Raw genomic sequence first — 23604 nt, 5'->3', positions numbered from 1 at the left:
TTTCCAATTAGTCAGCTCTTCGCATGAGGTGGCCAAAGTACTGGAGTTTCAGCTTTAGCATTATTCCTTCCAAAGAAATCCCAGGGCTCATCTCCTTCAGAATAGACTGGTTGGATCTCCTTGCAGTCCAAGGGACTCTCAAGAGTCTTTTCCAACACCACAGTTCAGACTAACTGGGGCATATTAGACAAGAGTAAGTCTGACTAAGGAAGGCTATTGCAAACTGTTACTTATCTTGTCTTTCATTCTAAAAATTAAATACTGTCTATAATCGTCAGTTAAGTCTACTTGCAATAGATAAACATATCAATACAGTGTATTTAAAGGGATTATTTAAGTATAGACTTTACTTTTATTTTGAAAAGTTTATTTTTTCTTTAACTTATTTTCTCCTCTTGTTGCGGTGCACAGGCTTAGTTGCCCTATGACATGTGGGATCCTAGTTCCCTGATCAGGGATCAAACCTGAGCCCCCTACATTGGAAGGTAGATTCTTAAGCAGTGGACCACCAGGGGAAGTCCCTACTATAAACTTTTTATGTTTTTTTTTTAAGAAACTGAAAAATTGAAAGATGTGAAAAAAGAACCAAACAGAACTTCACTGTTGAGTATGATAAACAGTCAGCCCCTTGTAGGTGTTTATTTTTATTTTAAATTAATTTACGTGTTTTAATTGGAGACTAATTACTTTACAGTATTGTGGTGGTTTTTGCCAAACACTGACATGAATTAGTCATGGATGTACACGTGTCTCCCATCCCGACCTACTATAAACTTTATAAACACAGTAGACAAGGTTAATTCAGAATGACTAAAATTACATATGTATTAACTACATGTGGTCTGCCTTATCATAAACTCAGTCAAGCATAATTATCTATATCATACTGTATATACCATATATTTTGGCTGAAATAATTGATTTCAAAGTCCTCCATAGTAGAAATTATTGAAATCCTTGGCCAGGTGTGTCTAGGAAACTTGTTTTTGTTCTGATATTGTTTGCTTGTTCTGTTCCAGGTTCCACAGATGTTCCTGGCTTATATTGTTATATAAGATATTGTGGCTTATACCATTTTTATATGAGGACCTCATGTTGCTAACAGAGAACTTTCATTCTGTTAACGGCAGTGATTCAAAGTTTGGATTTTCAGCTTAGAGTTTGAGATTCATCAATCACAGCTTAGAGCAGTTGCTGTCTTTCAATACTAATTAAAAAGGGCCGGTTCAGTTCAGTCGCTAAGTTGTGTCCGACTCTTTGCAACCCCATGAATCGCAGCACGCCAGGTCTCCCTGTCCATCACCAGCTCCCAGAGTTCACTCAAACTCATGTCCATCAAGTCGGTGAGGCCATCCAGCCATCTCATCCTCTGTTGTCCCCTTCTTCTCCTGCCCCCAATCCCTCCCAGCATCAAGATCTTTTCCAATGGGTCAACTCTTTGCATGAGGTGGCCAAAGTATTGGACTTTCAGCTTCAACATCAGTCCTTTCAATGAACACCCAGGACTGATCTTTAGGATGGACTGGTTGGATCTCCTTGCAGTCCAAGGGACTTTCAAGAGTCTTCTCCAACACCACAGTTCAAAAGCATCAATTCTTCGGCGCTCAGCTTTCTTCACAGTCCAACTCTCACATACATACATGACCACTGGAAAAACCATAGCCTTGACTAGACAGACCTTTGTTGGCAAAGTAATGTCTCTGCTTTTCAATATGTTATCTAGGTTGGTCATAACTTTCCTTCCAAGGAGTAAGCGTCTTTTAATTTCATGGCTGCAATCACCATCTGCAGTGATTTTTGGAGCCCCCCAAAATAAAGTCTGACACTATTTCCACTGTTTCTCCATCTATTTCCCATGAAGTGATGGGACCAGATGCCATGATCTTCGTTTTCTGAATGTTGAGCTTTAAGCCAACTTTTTCACTCTCCTCTTTCACTTTCATTAAGAGACTTTTTAGTTTTTCTTCACTTTCTGCCATAAGGGTGGTGTAATCTGCATATCTGAGTTTATTGATATTTCTCCCGGCAATCTTGATTCCAGCTTGTGCTTCTTCGAGCCCAGCGTTTCTCATGATGTACTCTGCATATAAGTTAAATAAACATGGTGACAATATACAGCCTGTTACTAGTAACTATTACTCAAAAAAGGTGTCCCTTTGTATTTTTATCATTTGCCAACTCTTTGTTTCTCTCAAAATGCTGCTTGCAAGCTGCTGCTTCTTTTTTTTTTTTTTTTTTTGCCTCAGAGGCTGCCAAACAGAAAGAGAAAAAGGCAGAATAATAGAAGATAGGGAGATGTGTTTTATAGCCTCTGGATTTTGGGTGGGAAGAAATGCATGTGGCTCCAATATGAACTGAAAAGGCTTCTGCTGCTGGGAAATTGGGAAGGAGGCAGAGATGCCAGAGCAGCAGTATTAAACAGAACTCTGGCTGCAGAGATCCTAGATTTTAGTATTTAACCATTTCACACCCTTTTTTGGGCAGGCTGCAGAAATGTCTTTCAAAACAAGCAGCAAGCAATCTGGAGTTCTGGCTCTTAAAAGAGCTAGCAAACATAATTGGAAAAGTGTGTTTAAAAAACTTAAAGGATTGGAGTTTAAGGAAGGAAGTGTTATTCACAGTTGCCAAATTTCAGGATGATTAAATTCTTTTATCTGCTCATTAATTTTCTACAATGCAGCTCATCTATGTGACTCTTGGTTACTCAGCCTGACTTAAACCCAAAGAGCTATTCTGGCAACCTTGCCCACCTCCACCCTCTTTCTCCCTGCTTCTCGCCAAATCCTTAGCCAAAACCATAATTTAGATGCCTGCCTAAGTCTTGCTTAAGATACATTTTCTAAACTGGGTTCTACAGAATTGTGTTCCATAAGCTGTTGATAACAGTGCTGAGCTGTAAACAGGAGGAAAATGCTGGATTAAATCAAGGGAAATGGTTCATTGGTTTCAGGATTTCTCAGGATCTTTAACATGTTAATTTAACTGGTAACTGGCAAAGAGGAACACGATATCCATGTTTCCCAGGCTGGTGTGATCACAGTGGACCATTTTGTGGTATGTTTGTGTTAACTTTAAGGGTTTTCAGTGCATCCAAAGGATGGTTTGAGAAATGCTGGCCCAAGAACATCCCCTGAACAGTATTCTCTAATAAATATATCTATACAGGATCCAACCCAGGTAGTATGAGGAACAGGTAAGGAATGGAAACCCAGTTCCTTTCTCTGCCTCCGTGTGGTAGTTAAGGGCCTGCCTGAGATCTCCGAGTTGTTCTGGTTCCAACTCTCCCACCTACAGCTGCTAAGTCCAGAATTCAAGGATCTCCATGCCATGGCTGCGAATTCTCTTTCCAATTTTACCACCTGAGGTTTGCAGGGCAGGGGTGGTGGCAGCACATAAACAGATGAAGCAATAGCTGTGTGTCTCAATATCATCCACCTATAAGCACTGAATTATTCATTCCTTGAACCAATCCCTATGGTCTCCCACCTCTACCCTTTTCTCATCCTCCCCTTTACCCTGAATGTCTGTTCTTCCCATCTTGCTTGTCAAAATCTACCTGGTCCTTTGAAGACGATCTCAAGTGCCTCCTCTTCCAGACAGCCTTTCTCCATCACCTCTTTCCAGAATTGAAAGTTGTCCTTCTGTCTGGTGTATATTGCAGGCAGATTCTTACCTTCTCAGCTACCAGGGAAGCCCATATGTATGTGTATGTATGTATATACATACGTATGTATATGTATATATACATACATATATATATACACACACATACATATGGGCCTCATATATATATATGATAAAATACTACTGAGCCATATAAAAGAATGAAAGTTTACCATTTGTACAACATGGATGGACTTGGAAGGCATCGTACTAAATGAAATAAGTTGGACAGACACACACTGTGTGATCTCACTTACATGAGGAATCTAAAAAATACAACACGCTAGTGAGTGTAACAGAAAAGAAGCAGAGTCACACATATAGAGAAGAAGCTAGTGGTTACCAGTGAGGAGAGGGGAGAGAGGAGGGACTATGCAAGGGGTAGGGGAATAAAAGGTACACACTATTAGATATAAAATCAGCTACAAGGATATATTGTACAACACAGAGGAAATAGCTAATGTTTTATAATAACTATAAATGGAGTGCAGCTGTTGTATACCTGTAACTTATATACGTCGATGTAAATTTCAGCTATATTTCAATTTAAAAAAGAAGGTGTTCTTCTCTTTTCTTTCAACCATCACAGCCCCTTGACTACGTGTCATGGTATTTAACATTGTGCCTTTTGTGATAATTTGCTATGGTTTCTCTTTTTGTGTTCTTTAATAACACTAACTCTTGAGTACCTGCTATGTATCAGGTATTTTAGTTGTTTTACATACTTCTGCTTGACTAACTCTGAAAAGTTAGTGTTATTATATCCTTTTTACAGTTTAGGAAAAACTTTAATCAGTCAAGCTCCCTGATATAATTTGTTAAGGTCTTTTGATCTTGACCTGGATCTACCTGCCTCCAAATCTCATAGGCTAAAAGAATGACCCCAGTCTGTATTGCATCAAGGAAATTTTTTGGTAAAGTTTTTTGTCCATCCAATTGTGTGATCCATTAGCACTAGAACCCTGATTATAATAATGCAGTAGGATCTTAAAGCAGAGAAGGCAATGGCACCCCACTCCGGTACTCCTGCCCGGAGAATCCCATGGACGGAGGAGCCTGGAAGGCTGTGGTCCATGGGGTTGCTGAGGATCAGACACAACTGAGCGACTTTACTTTCACTTTACACTTTCATGCATTGGAGAAGGAAATGGCAACCCACTCCAGTGATCTTGCCTGGAGAATCCCAGGGACGGGGGAGCCTGGTGGGCTGCTGTCTATGGGGTCGCAGAGTCAGACACGATTGAAGTGACTTAGCAGCAGCAGCAGCAGGATCTTAAAGGGATGTTTAAACAAAGGACTTTACAAAGACTTCAATGGGATTATGGAGAATGACTACACCATTCTCTGAAATAAAGATTACGTCAAATGGTTGTACAACAGATTTTGATTTCAGTCACTAATTTTTCTCCACTATCAATCAGTGAAATCTTAGGTCATCATGACCTTTGGTAAAATACTCAGTTTTGTTGTGGATCTTCTTTCAGTGCCTCTTTTCTTCTTCTAATTCAATGCCATCTGCAGGGGAATAATAATAGCAAATCTTGTACCAAAATCAAAATGATGATAATGATCAAAATGATGATAATGATCAAAACTATTCAGAGCCCACCATTATGTTAACTAGGTCATACATTAGTTGCTTTACATGTATTGTCGTATTCGTCACTATGACATTCTGATATATGTCCATTAGTTCCTTTTTACCCACGAGAAACTGAAACTCAGACTAAACAATCTGCCTAAGGTCACACAAGCAGTGATGTCAGAACTGAGATAGGGATCTGTATTTGAAATTACTGCAGAATCAAGCTATTTTATTGAGTGATTTTCAAGCTGGAGTATATGCACCTCTGGAATGTGAAAAAAAATTTTTAAGGTATACAATGCATAGTTTTAAAGAAATCAATATCCAAATCTTCAACCATCTTCAGTGAGATATTCTCTTCTAGAGAATAGACCTGTGTTGTCTATATATAGAGAATAGACCAGTAATTGTCTATATTCCTCACCCACTTTGTTTTCTTTTATTTATCTGGCTTTATTTATCTTGATATATATTTTATTTATCTTTTATTTTATTAAGATATTTTAAGATTAAATATTTGAAGATGAAAATATTAAGATATTTTATTTATCTTTCTTTATTTATCTGGCTGAGCTGGCTTGCAGCATGTAGGTTCTTGGTTGCAGCATGCGAGATCTAGCTTCCTGACCAAGAACTGAACCCAGGCTCTCTGCATTGAAAGCACAGAATCTTAACCACTAGACCTCCAGGAAAGTCCCACCCATTTTAAAATCTTATTATGGGCGCATTGTCCTGAAATGAAAAAACTTCCCAGTGCCAAGCCAAAGGAGGACTTCCTCTGATGGGTATTAAATGAGGTGCCATGAACCTTTAAGATCCTGTTTGTCTCGGTTTTGCTCTTGTTCCTGTGTAAAGGTGGGGGTGGCATTCCTGGGTAGGGAAGTTCAGATTCAGAGTAGCGTGGGATGGCAGAGGAGAAAGGACAATTTTGCTCAATAAATTTGCTTCTCTCATTTCCTATTGAGATAGAGTCTTATAAAAGTAAAGCATTGATAAGAAATATGAAATACTTAAAATATACTTAAGGCATTTAACTGTAAACTTTTTTTTCAGCGATTTTCAAAGGAGTACTTTTTCTCCTTTATAGCTGGAAAACAAGTCATCTCTAAACAACAATATAGAGGAATGACATTAATTCCTTTAAATATAACAGGAAGCTTTTCCAGGATACATTAGCTAAAATGCATAGATAAAAATTTTATGTATTTCTTTTTCAGAATTGGTCATTAAAACCTGTATTATCAAATCATATTATTAAATATTTATTCCAGTTGCAATCAACTCTTGTTTCATCTTATAAAACGTTTAAATTATTTTTAACTCATTAGCAAAAAATAAAATTATGTGCTTGTGGTAAAACCTATATATAGGAAAAGTTTGATCATGATTCATCTGACTAAAAGATGCTGTCTCAATATAATTTTATTATAATCAATATTTATAAAAGTATTTACTTTGTTTTCATCAAGTGTGTTTAACCATGATTATAATGATAATGCAACTCCCCTTAAATTTTAAACATTAAACATGTTAGGTCATAGAAAATACAACATCAAATTTTCAGTTATTATACATATTTTAATTATAGATATGAAATGATCAAAGAATTTCAAACACAAAAGATTTTTAACCATAAAATATATTAGGATAGATTTGTGTGTGTGTGGAGAAGCAGAACAGAAATATGAGCTCAGATAGAATGAAGAAACATGTAAAATTTCCAAATGTTAAAAAATGATCTTTCTCATATTTTTAAAGTGAATAATGGTGGATATCAAATTGTTAAGGTATTATATTTCATTGGATAGTGAAATCAGATCAAATAGTGCTCAGTCTTGTCCAACTCTTTGCAGCCCCATGGACATGGAATTTTCCAGGCAAGAATACTGGAGGAATTACATTTCCCACTCCTGGGATCTTCCTGACCCAGGGATTGAACTCTTGACTCTTGAGTCTCCTGTATCGGCAGGAAGATTCATTACCACTAGGGTCACCTGGGAAGTGGGGTGGCTCAGTGGCAAAGAATCCTCCCACCAATGCAGGATACATGGGTTTGATCCCTGGGTTGGGAAGATCCCCTGGAGGAGGAAATGGCAACCCACTCCAGTAATTTTACCTGGAAAATTCCATGGACAGAGGAGCCTGATCAGCTAGTCCTTGGGGTAGCAAAGAGTTGGACATGACTTAGCAACTGAGGACGCAGCAGGCGTGAGGTGGCACCTCCTCGTGATTTTGATCTACATTTCCCTGACGACTAGTAACATCGAGCAAGGTTTACTTCACCATAGGAACTCATGGCAAATGCTCCTTCCTAACCTCTCATTTAGGTCACTTTGTTACATTTGCTCACAGGAGGATAATCTATCCTCCAGAACACTTAGTAAGTTTTAAACAGCATATTTACTATTAGCTGGTTCACCTCCCCTCGTTAGATGAAAAATTCCACGAAGGCTAAGACCGTGGTTTTTGTTTAATTTTATTCCCAGCATCTAGTACAGTGTCTGGTACACACCAAATGCTCAATATATACTTGTTAAATGAATGAATGAACGGATAGTGACTTTTCTCCCTCTGGAATAACAGTTCTTAATCTTGGTTGCACTGTGGAATCAGTTGAGGAAGTTTTAAAAGGTATTGAAGCTTGGGTCTCACTCCAGAGCTATTTAACTTAATTGTTCTTCTGGATCGTGAACGCATTGAAAGGAATTTTTAAACATCCTTAGAGGTGGAGGACACATGGAGGGTTAGAAGAGTCAAAGTATGTGTGGACATGTGTGTGAAATATGTGAACACTTGTGTGTATGTGTATATTCACACATAAGCCCATTTGCACCTTTCAGGAGGGTTTGGGTCTTTTTCCCAGAATAGCACTTCTGGGAAAACATTTTAAAACAGAATAGCACTTCGACCTCTTTTACTCAAATTCAATTTCCTAGGCAGTATTAGAAGCTGACTTCTTGATTGTTTAGACTAAACCAATTCTGAGGTCCTATTCGATCTTGAGAGCCTAACTTAAAAAAATTTTTTTCATGTTGCTGCCAAGTAAAGACAGTCAGAATATTAAGCTGTTTTTATTTTTTAGGTGGAAGCACTATTTTCAGCTCTGGAATCAATGCTCCCATTTGCAGTTAACGAGACTTGACATTCTAAAATCCTTGTAGAAAAATCTCAATATATTAAAATTCCAATCATAAAGACGACAGTGCTCTGTCTCCCCATCAAGATGCAACATGACCTTAGGACTTCCCTGGAGGTCCAGTGGTTAAGACGTCACCTTCCAATGCAGGGGATGTGGGTTCGATCCCTGCTTGGGGACCTAAGATCGCACATGCCTCTCAGCCAAAAGACTAAAACATAAAACAGAATTGATACTGTAGCAAATTCAATAAAGACTTTAAAAATGGTCCACATTAAAAAAGAAATCTTAAAAAAAGATACCACATGACCAGAGCTGGTCCCCCTCTGACTACATTTCCTCAAATGTTTTCAATTTGAGCAACTGCCTGGCCTGACATCGGTGATGACTCACTAAGCTTGTGGGAAATCTGCTATTTGCTCTATAATCCTTTCAGGTGGAGATCAGACATCTGTTCCTGAAATCATTTTTCTGAGGCAGTGGCAAAGCTTTCCAGCACCCAGCTGGTTAATACAGGCAGATTTCCTGGGGACTTAACTGCTTGGAGGTCACATTTTTTTCCCGAAAACACTAAGGCTTCCGTGCTGTTTGCTGACTGGGGGCCCTGAAGCACTGTCCACCTCTGACGCCTTACCGAGGACAGACAAGGGCAGACACAAGCAGTGATTCTCAGGGATTTCTCTACAGCCCGGTAGTTCCCTTCAAAGCATTCTCACCCACTCTGCTGTTTGCTGATGCATACAATACAAAGATTTCTGTGACGCTTTACTTCCCAAAATTTCTATTAGAAAATCAGAAGCACGTTGAAGTTGCTTTTTATCATCTTAAAGTTGCTTTTTATCATCTTATCATCTTAAAAATCATCTTTATCATGATAAAGATGATTTAAGAGGGGAGATGATGTCTCCCCTCTTGAGATTTTAATCCAAACTCCTATCTTGAAAGAATCACTGGCTTGCTGCAGCATGTGTGTGTGTGTGTGTGTGTGTGTGTGTGTAGGTACAGGGTGACAGGTGACACCAGCCCACTCTGGAATAGGGCCACTGACTTTGGGCCACCTTGGGGCACGTCAGAACCAAGTGTCTCTGATGTCCCTCTAAGCTGAGCACACACACACACCTCAGGCATGAATAGGACAGGACAGGCCTACTTTCGACACTGCCAGGTGTGTGCTGGGGGACTCCCAGTGCGAAGGCAATGGAAAAGCTTGTGAGGTGCAGTTCTTTGCTCTGTGACATTTTGTATATCTTCCATCTCTATTTTTAAATTTGCTTGGAATCTCCCTTCTGTTGACCTTTTTATATAAGCCCAGCTTGACCGTTCTGGCTGCTTCACTGGCATAGGGTGATGCAGTGTTTTTCTCAGCTTAATCCACCTACACATACCCTCTTTATGGAGTGTGGTTTTAAATGGCACCTCTTAAGAACAAGCTAACTTGTAGCAAATACAAGTCTTTCCTATTTCCTCTATTAATTGAAGGGTTGTCACTAACTGCTTGTGGACTTCAACTCCTTGCCTCTCCCTTTGATTTTTCAATATTCATTTGGAACCTGATGATTTCCCCAAGATCAGCCTGTTGCAGCAGTTACCACCTGCTTCTGAGGTATCCTTTCTTAGCTTCCACGGAAAATGCTGAGATGAGTATTTGGTTTGGTCACTTGAAGTCGCATCTGTCTTATTTCTTCAGTTAGTGTATATACTCTAAGAAGGCACCTTTCTAGATCTCGTGAAACAACATGAGATAGGGTAAGAAATAACCCAGAAAAATAACAGGGGCTAAATTTCAGGAATAAAGCTTGCCTGGGAAACAGGTTTGAACTTAATTGGAAGATGGAAATCAGAGTTTAGAGGCCAGTGGGGCAAGTTCAAGGTTATAGGTTGACAGTGAGTCCTGGTGGTCAGGATTAGAGGGAACAAATCTGGAAGAAGAGGGTTGAGGTCCTTCAGAATAACAAGGGCCTGTCTTCGAATTTTGTAAATTTCAGAGGATTTTATTATCAGGGAGGAATCCTGGTGGAAGTCCTGGACGTGGTGTCCTAATGGGTCCATTCACTGCATGAGGCTGGGCTCCCATGCCCAGGTAAGAGGCTGTTGTTAGAGTCAAAAGCTATTGTCTCAAAGGTGGGGGGATTCTCAGGAGGGAAAGGCTGACCTCCGGTTCCTTCCTATTGATCTTATTGTTTTCTCCATTCTCACTCTTAGACGATCTCCTGCTGCTGTTTTATTTAGCCATGAGAAAACACGTGCTGAATGTCCACTATGTGAATTGTTTATGCACTGAGTATACAGTGGTGGATGGGACAGAAGCTTCCATTGTGTGCAGTGGACCCAATGGGACCGTGAAGTGAAAAACTCAGTCCAGCCTTCCCTCCTGTGAGTCTTCTTTACTCACCCAGAACACCGGACACTTCTGGTCACCAAATGTGTGGAATTTTTTTTTCCCCCAACATCAAGAAATTCTCCACAATGCCAGCTGGGTGTCCTCAATTTAATTCTGTCACTGTCTTCCCAGAGACGTCATCAGATCCCATATGTTACAGTCTCAGTCCCATGAGACTGCTCCCCACCACTGCAGCTACCAGTCACAGGTTACCCGCAACCTTGGTCCCACTTGGCTACAGATCATAGGTTCCCATGAGCCCTCTGGATTTGATTAATTTGCTAGAGGGACTCACAGAAGTCAGGAAAGTGTTTACTTAGTTCATCCATTTATTAAAAGATGTGATAAAGGACAAAGATGACAGCCAGATGAACAGATGCATAGGGCAAGGTCTGGGAGAGTCCTGAGCATAGGTTCTTCTGTCCCCATAGAATCAGGGTGTGTCACACTCTCTATACACGGAGAGGTTCACCCACCTGGAGGCTCCCCCAATCCAGTACTTTGGGGATTTTATGGAGGCTTCCTTTTGTAGGCATGGTCAGTTATTAACTTCATTCCTAGCTCCTCTCCTCTCTTTAGAGAAGACACAGGAGGCTGGGCTAAAAATGTCAAGTTTCTAATCATGGCTTGATCTTTCTGGTGACCAGCCCGCACCCTGGAGCCCAACCAAAGTCTCTATAGATAGATGGATAGATAGATAAATCTGTCCCCATTTCCTGGCACAGAGCTTCCTAAAGCCGCTGTAATTTCCTAAGTGATAAGAACATGTGGTGCGTCTTTTGGTGCAGTTGGGAAAGAATCCACTAGTCAATGTCAGAGCCCCAGGAGAGGTAGGTTGGCTCCCTGGGTTGGGAAGATGCCCTGGAGTGCATGTGAGCCAAGTTGCTTCAGTCGTGTCTGACTCTGTGCAACCCCATGGACTGCAGCCCATCAGGCTCCTCTGTCCGTGGGATTCTCTAAGCAAGTATACTGGAGTGGGTCACCATGCCCTTCTCCAATCCCCTGGAGTACAAAGTGGCAACCCACTCCAGGATTCTTGCGTGGAAAATGCCATGGACAGAGGAGCCTGCCAGGCTACAGTCCATGCTGGTGAAGTTCATATGCACTGGTCCAACTGGAAGCTGCTGGGAGAAGGTCCTTCTGTTGCTCTGGTGAGGGTTTTATACACTCTGGTACCTGCCTAACTGTGCTGAAGGCATGTCTGTCTGCCAGGAGCAGAGGACAGGACAGGAGCCACCTCAGCCACTGCGGACAGCTGACTGTAGGACTGAGTAGATTTAAGACCAGTTGGCTTCCCAGGTGACTCAGTGATAAAGAATCCACCTGCCAGTGCAGGAGACACAAAAGTCACTGGTTCAATCCCTGGGTCAGGAAGATTCCCCTGGAGAAGGAAATTGTAACCCACTCCAGTACTCTTGCCTGGGAAATCCCATGGACAGAAGAGCCTGGCAGGCTACAGTCGATGGGGTCACACAGAGCTGGACACGACTGAGCACACACAGGCATATCCTCTTTGAGTTCAGTTCAGTCTCTCAGGCGTGTCCGACACTTTGCGACCCCATGGGCTGCAGCATGCCAGGCTTCCCTGTCCATCACCAACTCCTGGAGGTTACTCAAACTCATGTCCATCAAACCATCTCATCCTCTGTCATCCCAGTCTCTTCTTGCCTTCAATCTTTCCCTGCATCAGAGTCTTTTCAAATGAATCAGTTCTTTGCATCAGGTGGCCAAAGTATCAGAGTTTCAGTTTCACCATCAGTCCTTCCAATGAATGTTCAGGACTGATTTCCTTTAGGATAGTCTGATTGGATCTCCTTGCAGTCCAAGGGACTCTCAAAAGTCTTCTCCAACACCACAGTTCAAAAGCATCAATTCTTCAGCTCTCAGCTTTCTTTATAGTCCAACTTTCACATCTATGCATGACTACTGGAAAAACCATAGTTTTGACGAGATGGACCTTTGTTGGGGAAGTAATGTCTCTGCTTTTTAATATGCTGTCTAGGTTGGTCACAACTTTCCTTCCAAGAGCAAGCATCTTTAAATTTCATGGCTGCAGTCACCATCTGGAGTGACTTTGGAGCCCCCCAAATAAAGTCTCTTACTGTTTCCATCGTTTCCCCATCTATTTGCCATGAACAGATGGGACTGGATACCATGATCTTAGTTTTCTGAATGTTGAGCTTTAAACCAACTTTTTCACTCTCCTCTTTCACTTTCATCAAGAGGCTCTTCAGTTCTTCTTCAACTTCTGCCTTAAGTGTGGTGTCATCTGCATATCTGAGGTTATTGATATTTCTCCTGGCAATCTTGATTCCAGCTTGTGCTTCAACCAGCCTGGCATTTTGCATGATGTACTCTGCATATAAGTTAAATAAGCAGGATAACAATATGCAGCCTTGACATACTCTTCCCGATTTTAAACTGGTCTGTTGTTCCATGTCCAGTTCTAACTGTTGCTTCCTGACCTGCATACAGATTTCTCAGGAGGCAGGTAAAGGGGTCTGGTATTCCCATCTCTTGAAGAATTTTCCACTGTTTGTTGTGATCCACACAGTCAAAGGCTTTGGCATAGTCAATAAAGCAGAAATAGATGTTTTTCTGGAACTCTCATACTTTTTCGATGATCCAATGGATGTTGGCAATTTGATATCTGGTTCCTCTGCCTTTTCTAAATCCAGCTTGAACATCTGGGAGTTCACAGTTCATATACTGCTGAAGCCTGGCTTGGAGAATTTTAAGCATTACTTTGGTAGCATGTGCTGCTGCAGCTGCTAAGTCACTTCAGTCGTGTCCGACTCTGTGCGACCCCATAGACGGCAGCCCACCAGGCTCCCCTGTCCCTGGGATTCTCCAGGCAAGAACACTGGAGTGGGTTGCCATTTCCTTCTCCAGTGCATGAAAGTGAAAAGTGAAAGGGAAGTCGCTCAGTCGTGTCCGACTCCTAGCGACCCCATGGACTGCAGCCCACCAGGCCCCTCCGTCCATGGGATTTTCCAGGCAAGAGTACTGGAGTGGGTTGCCATTGCCTTCTCCGGCTAGCATGTGAGATGAGTGCAACTGTGTGGTAGTTTGAGCATTCTTTGGCATTGCCTTTCTTTGGAATTGGAATGAAAACAGACCTTTTCCAGTCCTGTGGCCACTGCTGAGTTTTCCAAATTTGCTGGCATATTGAGTGCAGCACTTTCATGGCATCATCTTTCAGGATTTGAAATAGCTCAACTGGAACTCCATCACCTCCACTAGCTTTGTTCGTAGTGATGCTTCCTAAGGCCCATTTGACTTCACATTCCAGGATGTCTGGCTCTAGGTCAGTGATCACACCATCGTGGTTATCTGGGTCGTGAAGATCTTTTTTGTATAGCTGTTCTGTGTATTCTTGCCACCTCTTCTTAATATCTGCTGCTTCTCTTAGGTCCATACCATTTCTGTCCTTTATTGTGCCCATCTTTGCAAGAAATGTTCCCTTGGTATCACTAATTTTCTTGAAGAGATCTCTAGTCTTTCCCATTCTATTGTTTTCCTCTATTTCTTTGCATTGATCTCTGAGGAAGGCTTTCTTATCTCTCATTGCTTTTCTTTGGAACTCTGCACTCAGATGGGTATATCTTTCCTTTTCTCCTTCGTCTTCAGCTTCTCTTCTTTTCTCAGCTATTTTTAAGGCCTCATTAGACAACCATTTTGCCTTTTTGTTTTTCTTTTTATTGGGGATGGTCTTGATCCCTGCCTCCTTTATAATGTCTCGAACCTCTGAAGAAAATTTCTTCAGGCAGTCTATCAGATCTAATCCCTTGAATCTATTTGTCACTCCCACTGGATAATCGTAAGTGATTTGAATTAGGTCATACCTGAATGGTCTAGTGGTTTTCCTTCTTTCTTCAATTTAAGTCTGAATTTGGCAATAAGGAGTTCATGATCTGAGCCACAGTCAGTTCCCAGTCTTGTTTTTGCTGACTGTATACAGCATCTCCATCTTTGGCTGCAAAGAATATAATCAATCTGATTTCAGTATTGACCATCTGGTGATGTCCATGCGTAGAGTCTTCTCTTATGTCGTTGGAAGAGGTTGTTTGCTACGGTTGTGTTCTTTTGGCAAAACTTTGTTAGCTTTGCCCTGCTTCATTTTGTACTCCAAGGCCAAGTTTGCTTGTTATTCCAGGTATCTCTTGACTTCCTACTTTTGCATTCCAGTCGCCTATAATGAAAGGACATCTTTTTTGGGTGTTAGTTCTAGAAGGTTTTGTAGAACCATTCATTCAACTTCATCTTCAGCATTACTGGTTGGAACATAGAATTGGATTACTGTGATACTGAATGGCTTGCCTTGGAAATGAACAGAGATAATTCTGTCATTTTTGAGATTGCATCCAAGTACTGTATTTCAGACTCTTTTGTTGACTATGATGGCTACTCCATTTATTCTAAGGGATTCTTGTCCACAGATGTAGATATAATGGTCATCTGAGTTAAATTCACCCACTCCAGTCCATTTTAATTCACTGATTCCTAAAATGTCAATGCTCACTCTTGCCATCTCCTGTTTGACCACTTCCAATTTACCTTGATTCATGGACCTAACATTCCAGCTTCCTATGCAATATTGCTCTTTACAGTATCAGACTCTACATCCATCACCAGTCACATCCACAACTGGGTGTTGTTTTTGCTTTGGCTCCGTCTCTTCATTGTTTCTAGAGCTATTTCTCCACCAATCTCCAGTAGCATGCTGGGCACCTACCAACCTGGGGAGTTCACCTTTCCATGTCCTGTCTTTTTGCCTTTTCATACTGTTTGTGGGTTTCTCAATGCAAGAATACTGAAGTGGTCTGCCATTCCCTTCTCCAGTGGACCATGTTTTGTCAGAACTCTCCACCATGACCCATCCGTCTTGGGTGGCCCCACATGGCATGGCTCATAGATTCATTGCATTAGACAAGGCTGTGGTCCATGTAATCAGTTTGGTTAGTTTTCTGTGATTGTGATTTTCATTCTGTCTGCCCTTTGATGGATAAGGATAAGAGGCTTATGGAAGCTTCCTGATGGGAGAAACTGATTGAGGGGGAAACCAGGTCTTGTTCTGATGGGCGGGGCCATGCTCAGTAAATCTTCCATCTAATTTTCTGTTAATGAGCGGGGCTGTGTTCCTTCCCTGTTGTTTGACCTGGGGCCAAATTCTGGTGGAGGTAATGAAGACAATGGCGATATCCTTCAAAGGTCCCATGCATGCACTGCGGCAGTCAGTGCCTCTGACCCACGCCTCTGCCAGACTCCTGGACACTCACAGGCAAGTCTAGGTCAGTCTCTTGTGGGGTCACTGCTCCTTTTTCCTGGGTCCTGGTGTGCACAAAGTTTTGTTTGTGCCCTCTGAGAGTCTGTTTCCCCAGTCCTGTGTAAGTTCTGGCGGTTCTATGTTGGGGTTAATGATGACCTCCTCCAAGAGGGCTTATGCCATACCCAAGTCTGCTGCACCCAGAGCCTCTGCCCCTGCGGCAGGCCACTGCTGACCTGTACCTCCACAGGAGACGCTTAAACACAGTTCAGGCTCAGTCTCTGTGGGATCACTGGGTCCTGGTGCATACAAGGTTTGTTTGAGCCCTCTGAGCGTCTCTGGCGGGTATGGGGTTTGATTCTAAATGTGATTTCGCCCCTTCTACCATCTTTCTGGGGCTTCTCCTTTGCCCTTGGACATGGGGTACTATTTTTTTGGTGGGTTCGAACATTCTCCTGTCAATGGTTGTTCAGCAGCGAATTGTAATTCTGGAGTTCTTGCAGGAGAAGATGAGTGCACATTCTTCTACTCTGCCATCTTGACCTGGGTTTTCCACCCACACAAAGTAAACAAGGCAACACGTGGATGAATAATACACTGTCAGGTAGTAGCAACTGCTGTTGCAACATCCAGCAGGGTATAGCAATCATAAGGGAAAGACTGATGGCTACTTGGGGTAATTGGGGAAAACTTCTGGGGAAGTGACATTTAAGTAGAGGCCTGAAAGGACAGAGAGATGGAAGCAAGCAAAGGGCTGGGGAAGAAACTTACAGGCACAGGGAAGGGCAAATGCAGAGACCTGGAGGCAGGAACTAGGGCAGTGAGGGGAAGGTGAGGTCCCAGAGCCAGGAGGGGCCAGACCACAGGAGGCCCAGCAGTCTCCTTAGGAGCTCTTTCTCCCTGCCTAAGCAGCTGATCATGTGCAGGAGGGAGAGGGCCAGAAGAGCCATCTTTGTCTCTTGTGGGGGCAGGGAGGGGGATGCTGAGGCCAGTGGTGTGTATGCAAAGAGCAGCCCATCTTGGACAGGGAAAGCCATGGACTTTTGGTTGGACTTGGCTGTTGAACAGCCAGGCAGAGGACAAGGCTTGAGCTCAATGAGGCTTGAGCTGCCCAGGATGTTTATGGAAGTCTCTAGAAACAGATCTTGTGTAACTAAACCCCTGTCCTTTGCCTAAAAGGAAAAGCTGAGGGACTTCCCTGATAGTACAGTAGCTAAGATTTTGTGCTTCCAATGCAGGGGGCCCAAGGTTCAATCTCTGGTCAAGGAACTTGATCCCACATGCTGCAACTAAGACCCCGTGCACCTGTGAAAATGTCTGGGTGTCTTTTTTTTTGCTGTTGTTCAGTCCAGGGATTCAGATTTTACGCTGGGTCCACATTTTTTTTTTTAATACCAGGTATGCAGAAGGAGAAGGGGATGACAGAGGATGAGATGGCTGGATGGCATCACTGACTCTATGGACGTGAGTCTGAGTGAACTCCGGGAGTTGGTGATGGACAGGGAGGCCTGGCATGCTGTGATTCATGGGGTCGCAAAGAGTCGGACACGACTGAGCATCTGATCTGATCTGATGCCACTGTATATTATGGCTGTGGAAAATACACAGTTCTCAAGCTTCTGTATTTAAAATTTAGGTTAAGACATCTTGCTCCCAATGCAGGGGACACAGGTTAGATCCCTGGTTAGGGAACTAAGATCCCACATGCTGTGGGATGTAAAAAAAGTAAATTAATTAATTAAATGAAAAAAATTTATACCCCATCCTCTGTCTCTGAAAAGACTTAGATGATATGAAAGTTTGAGAAGCAGAATCATTTTTAAGGGGAGTCATGGATTTATCTTATTTATTTATTTATCTTATTTATCCTCTGTGAGACTTGAGGAACTAGAGGCAGAAAAATGCTCTCAGAGGTTGACTTGAGTTGATCTGAAAGTTTCTACGAGTTCAGTAAGGCATTTTGTGGGGGCAGAATCAGGCTTGTAAAGTTTTACACACCGGCGTGCACCAATAGCACACTTGCTAGACCTGTATAATTCCAAGGGTTATCACTAGCTGAATGTTCTCATGTGGCTACCTCTATATAGTTTTTTTATTATTATTATTTGGAGAGCATAGTTGCTTTAGGGCTTCCCTGGTAGCTCAGTCAGTAAAGAATCTGCCTGCAATGCAGGAGACTGTGGTTCCATCCCTGGGTCGGAACATTACCCCTGGAGGAGGAAGTGGCAACCCACTCCAGTTCTTGCCTGGAAAATCCCATAGACAGAGGTGCTTGGTGGGCTATAGTCCATGGGGTTGCAAGAGTCAGACAGGACTTACTGACCGACTAGACCACCACCACCACCACACTTGTTTTGCAGTGTTGTGCCGGTTTCTGCTGTACAATGAAGAGAATCAGCTATCCATACAAATATTTCCCTTCTCTCTTGGACCTCCCTCCAACAACCATCACCCTTTTCCACCCATTTTTATATGGATATCTTTCCCATCTGCTGAAATGAGAATTAACTCAGGTGTCCTTGAAAATGCTTGTTTGTGGGACAAAGGACATTCAAGCAGGAATCATAGAACCACGTGCTCCAGAGTCATGGGACCCACAGTGCTTGGTGAATTTATTTTCTCTATAACCTGTTTCCCAGGTAGAATTTGAAGGCTGGCTGCATAAATACTGACAGGTTGCTGGCTTTCTTTACCAAGCAACCCATTTCTTTATGGTTGGTTTTAGTCCAAGTTTCTCAAGTGTGTTTTGCAGATACAACTCATTGCTTCAGGAGGTATTAACAGATTGTGTCATGAAAACTAATATATAAACTAGAATTTGATTCTGTCAGGGTCAGTTATGTTTGAGAATGTCCTTTTCAGAGAAATTTTAAGGATACTGATTTAATTTAAAGGGTTTGAGAAACCCAGCGACAAAGAAACTTATTTACTTTGTCTAATCCAGAGATTCCTAAATTTACCCTATGGTATATTCTAGTAACATCCAATGGGAGAGTAGTCTGTGGAGAAATAATCTGGGGGAAAGCTGTCTTCATGGTTAGAAATGACTTCATTTACTAAATAGAAATCAGTCTCCCTGTAAGTATCACCTCGTGCTCAGTCATTTCAGTCGTGTCCAACTCTTTGTGACTGCATGGACTATAGCCCATCAAGCTCCTCCAGGGGATCTTCCCAACCCAGGGACCGAACCCGAGTCTCCTACGTCATCTGCACTGCAGGCAGATTCTTTACCACTGAGCCACCTGGGAAGCCCAGTTATCGTCTACTGTTTTTTAAGATAATTTTTATGTTCTCATTTATTTTTGGCTGTGTTGGATCGTTATTTCTGCACAGGCTTTTTACTACTTGCAGAGAGTGGGCCTAGTCTCTAGTTGTGGTATTCAGGCTTCTCATCACAGTGGCTTATCTTATCATGGAGCGCGGGCTCTAGGGCACACGGGCTCATAGTAGCGGCTCCAGGCTCTAGAGCACAGACTCAGTTGTGAGGCCCATGGGCTTAGTTGCTCTGCGGCATGTGGGATCTTCCCGGATCAGGGATTGAACCTGTGTCTTCTACATTGTCAGGTAGATTCTTTACCTCTGAGCCAACCAGGCAAGCCCTCACCTACTATTTTAATTCTTCTCTCTGGAGTTACATGAACAAGTCAAAGACTTCCTCCAAAGGCCAGCTCTTTGACTACAAGAAACTTCTATGTTGCTCAAAGGTCCTCTCTTGACCAGAGAACAGAAACAAAACAATATCCAGATTTAATCCTTTCAACTCTGCTTTCTATAACCTCTCACCATTCTCTGTAGTTTGCCCCTGGCCTCCTTGACATGGAGTGACCAGACCTGGCATGGTTTTCCGGATACAGTTTTACAAACGCCAAAATAGAGATGATTTCCCCCTTGATCTGGGTGCCACACATCTAAAAACAGGGCTGGTGCAGATTGCATGAACTTTGAACAGAGAGCACACCAGCTGTTGCTTCATTTTAATTTAGCGGTCAAGTCACAGTCTCCAGGCCTTTCCCCCTTGACCAGTGGCCAAACCGGTTCTCCCCCATTCTCTCTTCAGAGGACGAGTGCAAGGACATACTGCTTTCTTGCCCTGTCCTCTCCGAAGCTTCACAAACAACCAGGGCTACTTAGTTCCCAGTTGCCAGCTCTGTCCCTCTTTGTATTCTGTAATAATCTCAGACCTTCAGTAGAGACGCAGCTATAGAGCCGAGATCCATCACTCTGAAGAGCAGCATTGCTCAGACACCCTGCTGACCTCACTCCAACTTGACCTCTAGGGACTAGGCCTCTGACTCTTGCCTTCTGTTTTGAGACCACATACCAAGTCCCTGAGTCACTGCCTGATTTCTTTCCGAGATCTTGTTCTTCTATAAAAGGAATCTCACCTTTTCACCCTTAACACTTGGCTTGCTGTTATTTAGTTGCTCAGTCATGTCCAACCCTTTCGAGACCCTATGAACTATAGCCTCCCAGCCTCCTCTGTCCATGAAATTTTCCAGGCAAAAATACTGGAGTGGGTTGCCATTTCCTTCTCCAGGGGATTTTCCTGACCCAGGGATCGAAACCATGTCTCCTGCATTGGCAGGTAGATTCTTTACCACTGAGCCACCAGGGAAGCCCCTGATACCTGGCTGCTGATGCTGCTAAGTCGCTTCAGTCGTGTCCAACTCTGTGCGACCCCACAGACGCAGCCCACCAGGCTCCCCATCCCTGGGATTCTCCAGGCAAGAACACTGGAGTGGCTACTGACCCTAAAAGGTGAGCTGGGACCTCCACCTATGTGTGTTCCTCCTGACCCCACTGGTAGCCTCCTTCCAGGTGGGCATATTCAGTCATGGTTAGAGCTCTTCCCTTGCTGGCCAAACTTCTAGTTCAAGTTCTGCCTGTCTCCTTGAAGGAATCCTGCTCTCTCTCTGCCATCTGTGGGCTTCTGTCAGGAATGGCAGCTATGCAGCATCCATCATGCTGTCCCCAGCCCCTGCACACGTGGCAGGTATGGGTAATAAGTCTCAGCATTCTTTCCACCGCAGCCTAGCACTGTATCGGGAACCTCTCTAACACTGGACTCCAGGTCACTTCACCCAGTCCAGTGGAATTGTGCTGCAGATGGAAACCTATTTGCCATCCTGGATTATGTCATTTACTTCCAAAAGGTGGGCTTGAAAAGAAGTGTTAGTTGCTCAGGTGTGTTCGACTCTTTGTGACCCCATGGACTGTAGCCCGCCAGGCTCCTCTGTCCATGGAATTCTCCAGGCAAGAATACTGGAGTGGGTTGCCATGACCTCCTCCAGGGAATCTTCCCAACCCATGGTGTGAACACAGGTCTCTTGCATTGCAGGTGGATTCTTTACCATCTGAGCCACCAGGGAAGCCAAAGAATACTGGAATGGGTAGCCTATCCCTTCTCCAGGGGATTTTCCTGACCCAGCAATCCAAGCTGGGTCTCCTGCATTGCAGGCGGACTCTTCACCAGCTGAACTACCAGGGAAGCCCCACTAGAGTGGGTAGCCTTTCCCTTTTCCAGGGCGTCTTCCCAACCCAGGGATTGAACACAGGTTTCCTGCATTTACAGGTGGATTCTTTACCATCTAAGCCACCAGGGAAGCTCTAAAGGTGGGCTTATACTTACCTTATTAGTCCTGCTTTCGTGATAATTCATTAAAAAGCCTTTTCAAAATCCCTAGCTTAATTTGGGGCTTATGGATGTTGATACGATCTTTTCAGATCTATGCCTGTCTTTTGTGTAGGTGATGGTTAAGAGCACAGGCTCTGGAATTAGATTGTTTAGGTTCAAATCCAGATTTGGAAAACCTCCCAGCTGTTTGACCTTGGCCAATTTACTGTAAGCCTTGGTTTTCTCAATTGTTTTTGTTATTTAGTCGCTAAGACGTGTCTGACTCTTTTGCAACCCCATGAACTGCAGCTTGCCAGGCTCCTCTGTCCATGGGATTTCCCAGGCAAGAATACTGGAGTGGGTTGCCATTTCCTTCTCCAGCGATCTTCCTGACCTAGGCATCAAACCCACGTGGCCAGGCAGATTCTTTACCAGAGCACCAGGGAAGGCCCTTTTCATCTGTTAAATGGGCATAAAAACAGTACCTAACAAATACCGTTGTTTTGGGATTGAGTGAGGAAATGTTTGTAAAGAGTTTTTCGTAGTTCTTGGCATACCTTAAAAATAAGTGTCAGTTATAGAGAACACTCTTCTGGTTGCCAAGGGGGAGGTGGGTAGGGGAGGGAAGGATTGGGGGTTTGGGATTAGCAGATGCAAACTAGTATATATAGGATGGATAAACAACAAAGTCCTATTGTATAGCACAGGGAACTATATTCAATATCCTGTGATAAAGCATGATGGAAAATAAGAAAAAGAATATATATATACATATAATTGAGTCACTTTGCTGTACAATAGACATTAACACAACATTGTAAATCAACTCAATTTCAGTAAAATTTTTTGAAAATAATAAATTTCAATCAACAAAAACCACACAGAAATTACTTATACCAGCCCCACTGAAATCATCATTGGGATTGTTTGGAATTACATTGTTAGAATAATATTTAAATTATTCTGGAAACTTTTACCTCTATTAACCATGCTCCTCTTTAGAATTTTTGGGTGTTGTATTTTACCTACTTTGTCTCTGAGGGTCTGACTTCTGTTTTTAGTGCCAGATGATTCCCAGCTTCTTTCTTGATCCACAAACTCTGAGATAACCCAGTCACCAGGTCCTAAGGTATCAATACTATCTGCCATGTCAGCAACCAGCTGGCAGTATTTGAGTCCAAATAGCAATTCCTCTCTCCTTCTGCCTTCTCAGCGAGGCCACCCTAAGAGAGAGAGGAAACTACCCTCAGGCAGATCTGTGCAACGTATGTGTAACACAAACCAAATGTTAGGCCCAGGCCCAACAACTCTGGAGCCCGAATATCAAATAGGAGCAGGACTCGAGGCACTTTCTCTAGCGCACAGGAGCCAAATCTTCCACATGGAGCTCGTTTAGGCTGAGCCAATGGCAACTGTTAGAAAAGTGCATTATCCAAGGCTGGCTGCATCCATGTCTCCCTAGGTTGTTTTCAGAGGTCTTGGCACTTCCAATCAAGGGGTCAGATCTAGTGCACTCACTGAGTGCTCACGAAAGAGATCACATTCCAAGATGGGGCTGGCAGAAGGCATTAGTCAGCAGTTGTGAAAGACACTAGCAGCCCATAGAGCTGGGAGCAAACATTACCAGAGATTCATAACACCACCACCCTCTTATCCCCACACCCACCTGGCTCCTGGCCGCCTTCCTTCCTTCTTCCTTCTCTCCCTCCCTTCTTTCCTCCCTTCTTTTCCTTTCCCCTCCCTTTCTCTTCTCTTTCTCTTTTTCTTCATCTCTCCCTTCCTTCCTTCTTTGCTTTCCTCCCACTGCCAACATCCCCACCAGAGTGGTATATCTGTTACGACCGATGAACCTACACTGACATCATAGTCACCGCAAGCCCACAGCTTACATCAGTCTTCACTCAGTGCTCTACGTTCTGTGGGCTTGGACAAATTTATGATGACCTGTCTCTGCCCTTAA

Source organism: Bos grunniens, chromosome 16, assembly GCF_055505025.1.
Source record: "Bos grunniens cultivar Pamir isolate PY7600 chromosome 16, Bosgru_T2T1.0, whole genome shotgun sequence".
In the NCBI taxonomy this organism is placed as follows: domain Eukaryota; kingdom Metazoa; phylum Chordata; class Mammalia; order Artiodactyla; family Bovidae; genus Bos; species Bos grunniens.
Note: the sequence above shows the minus strand (reverse complement) of the source record.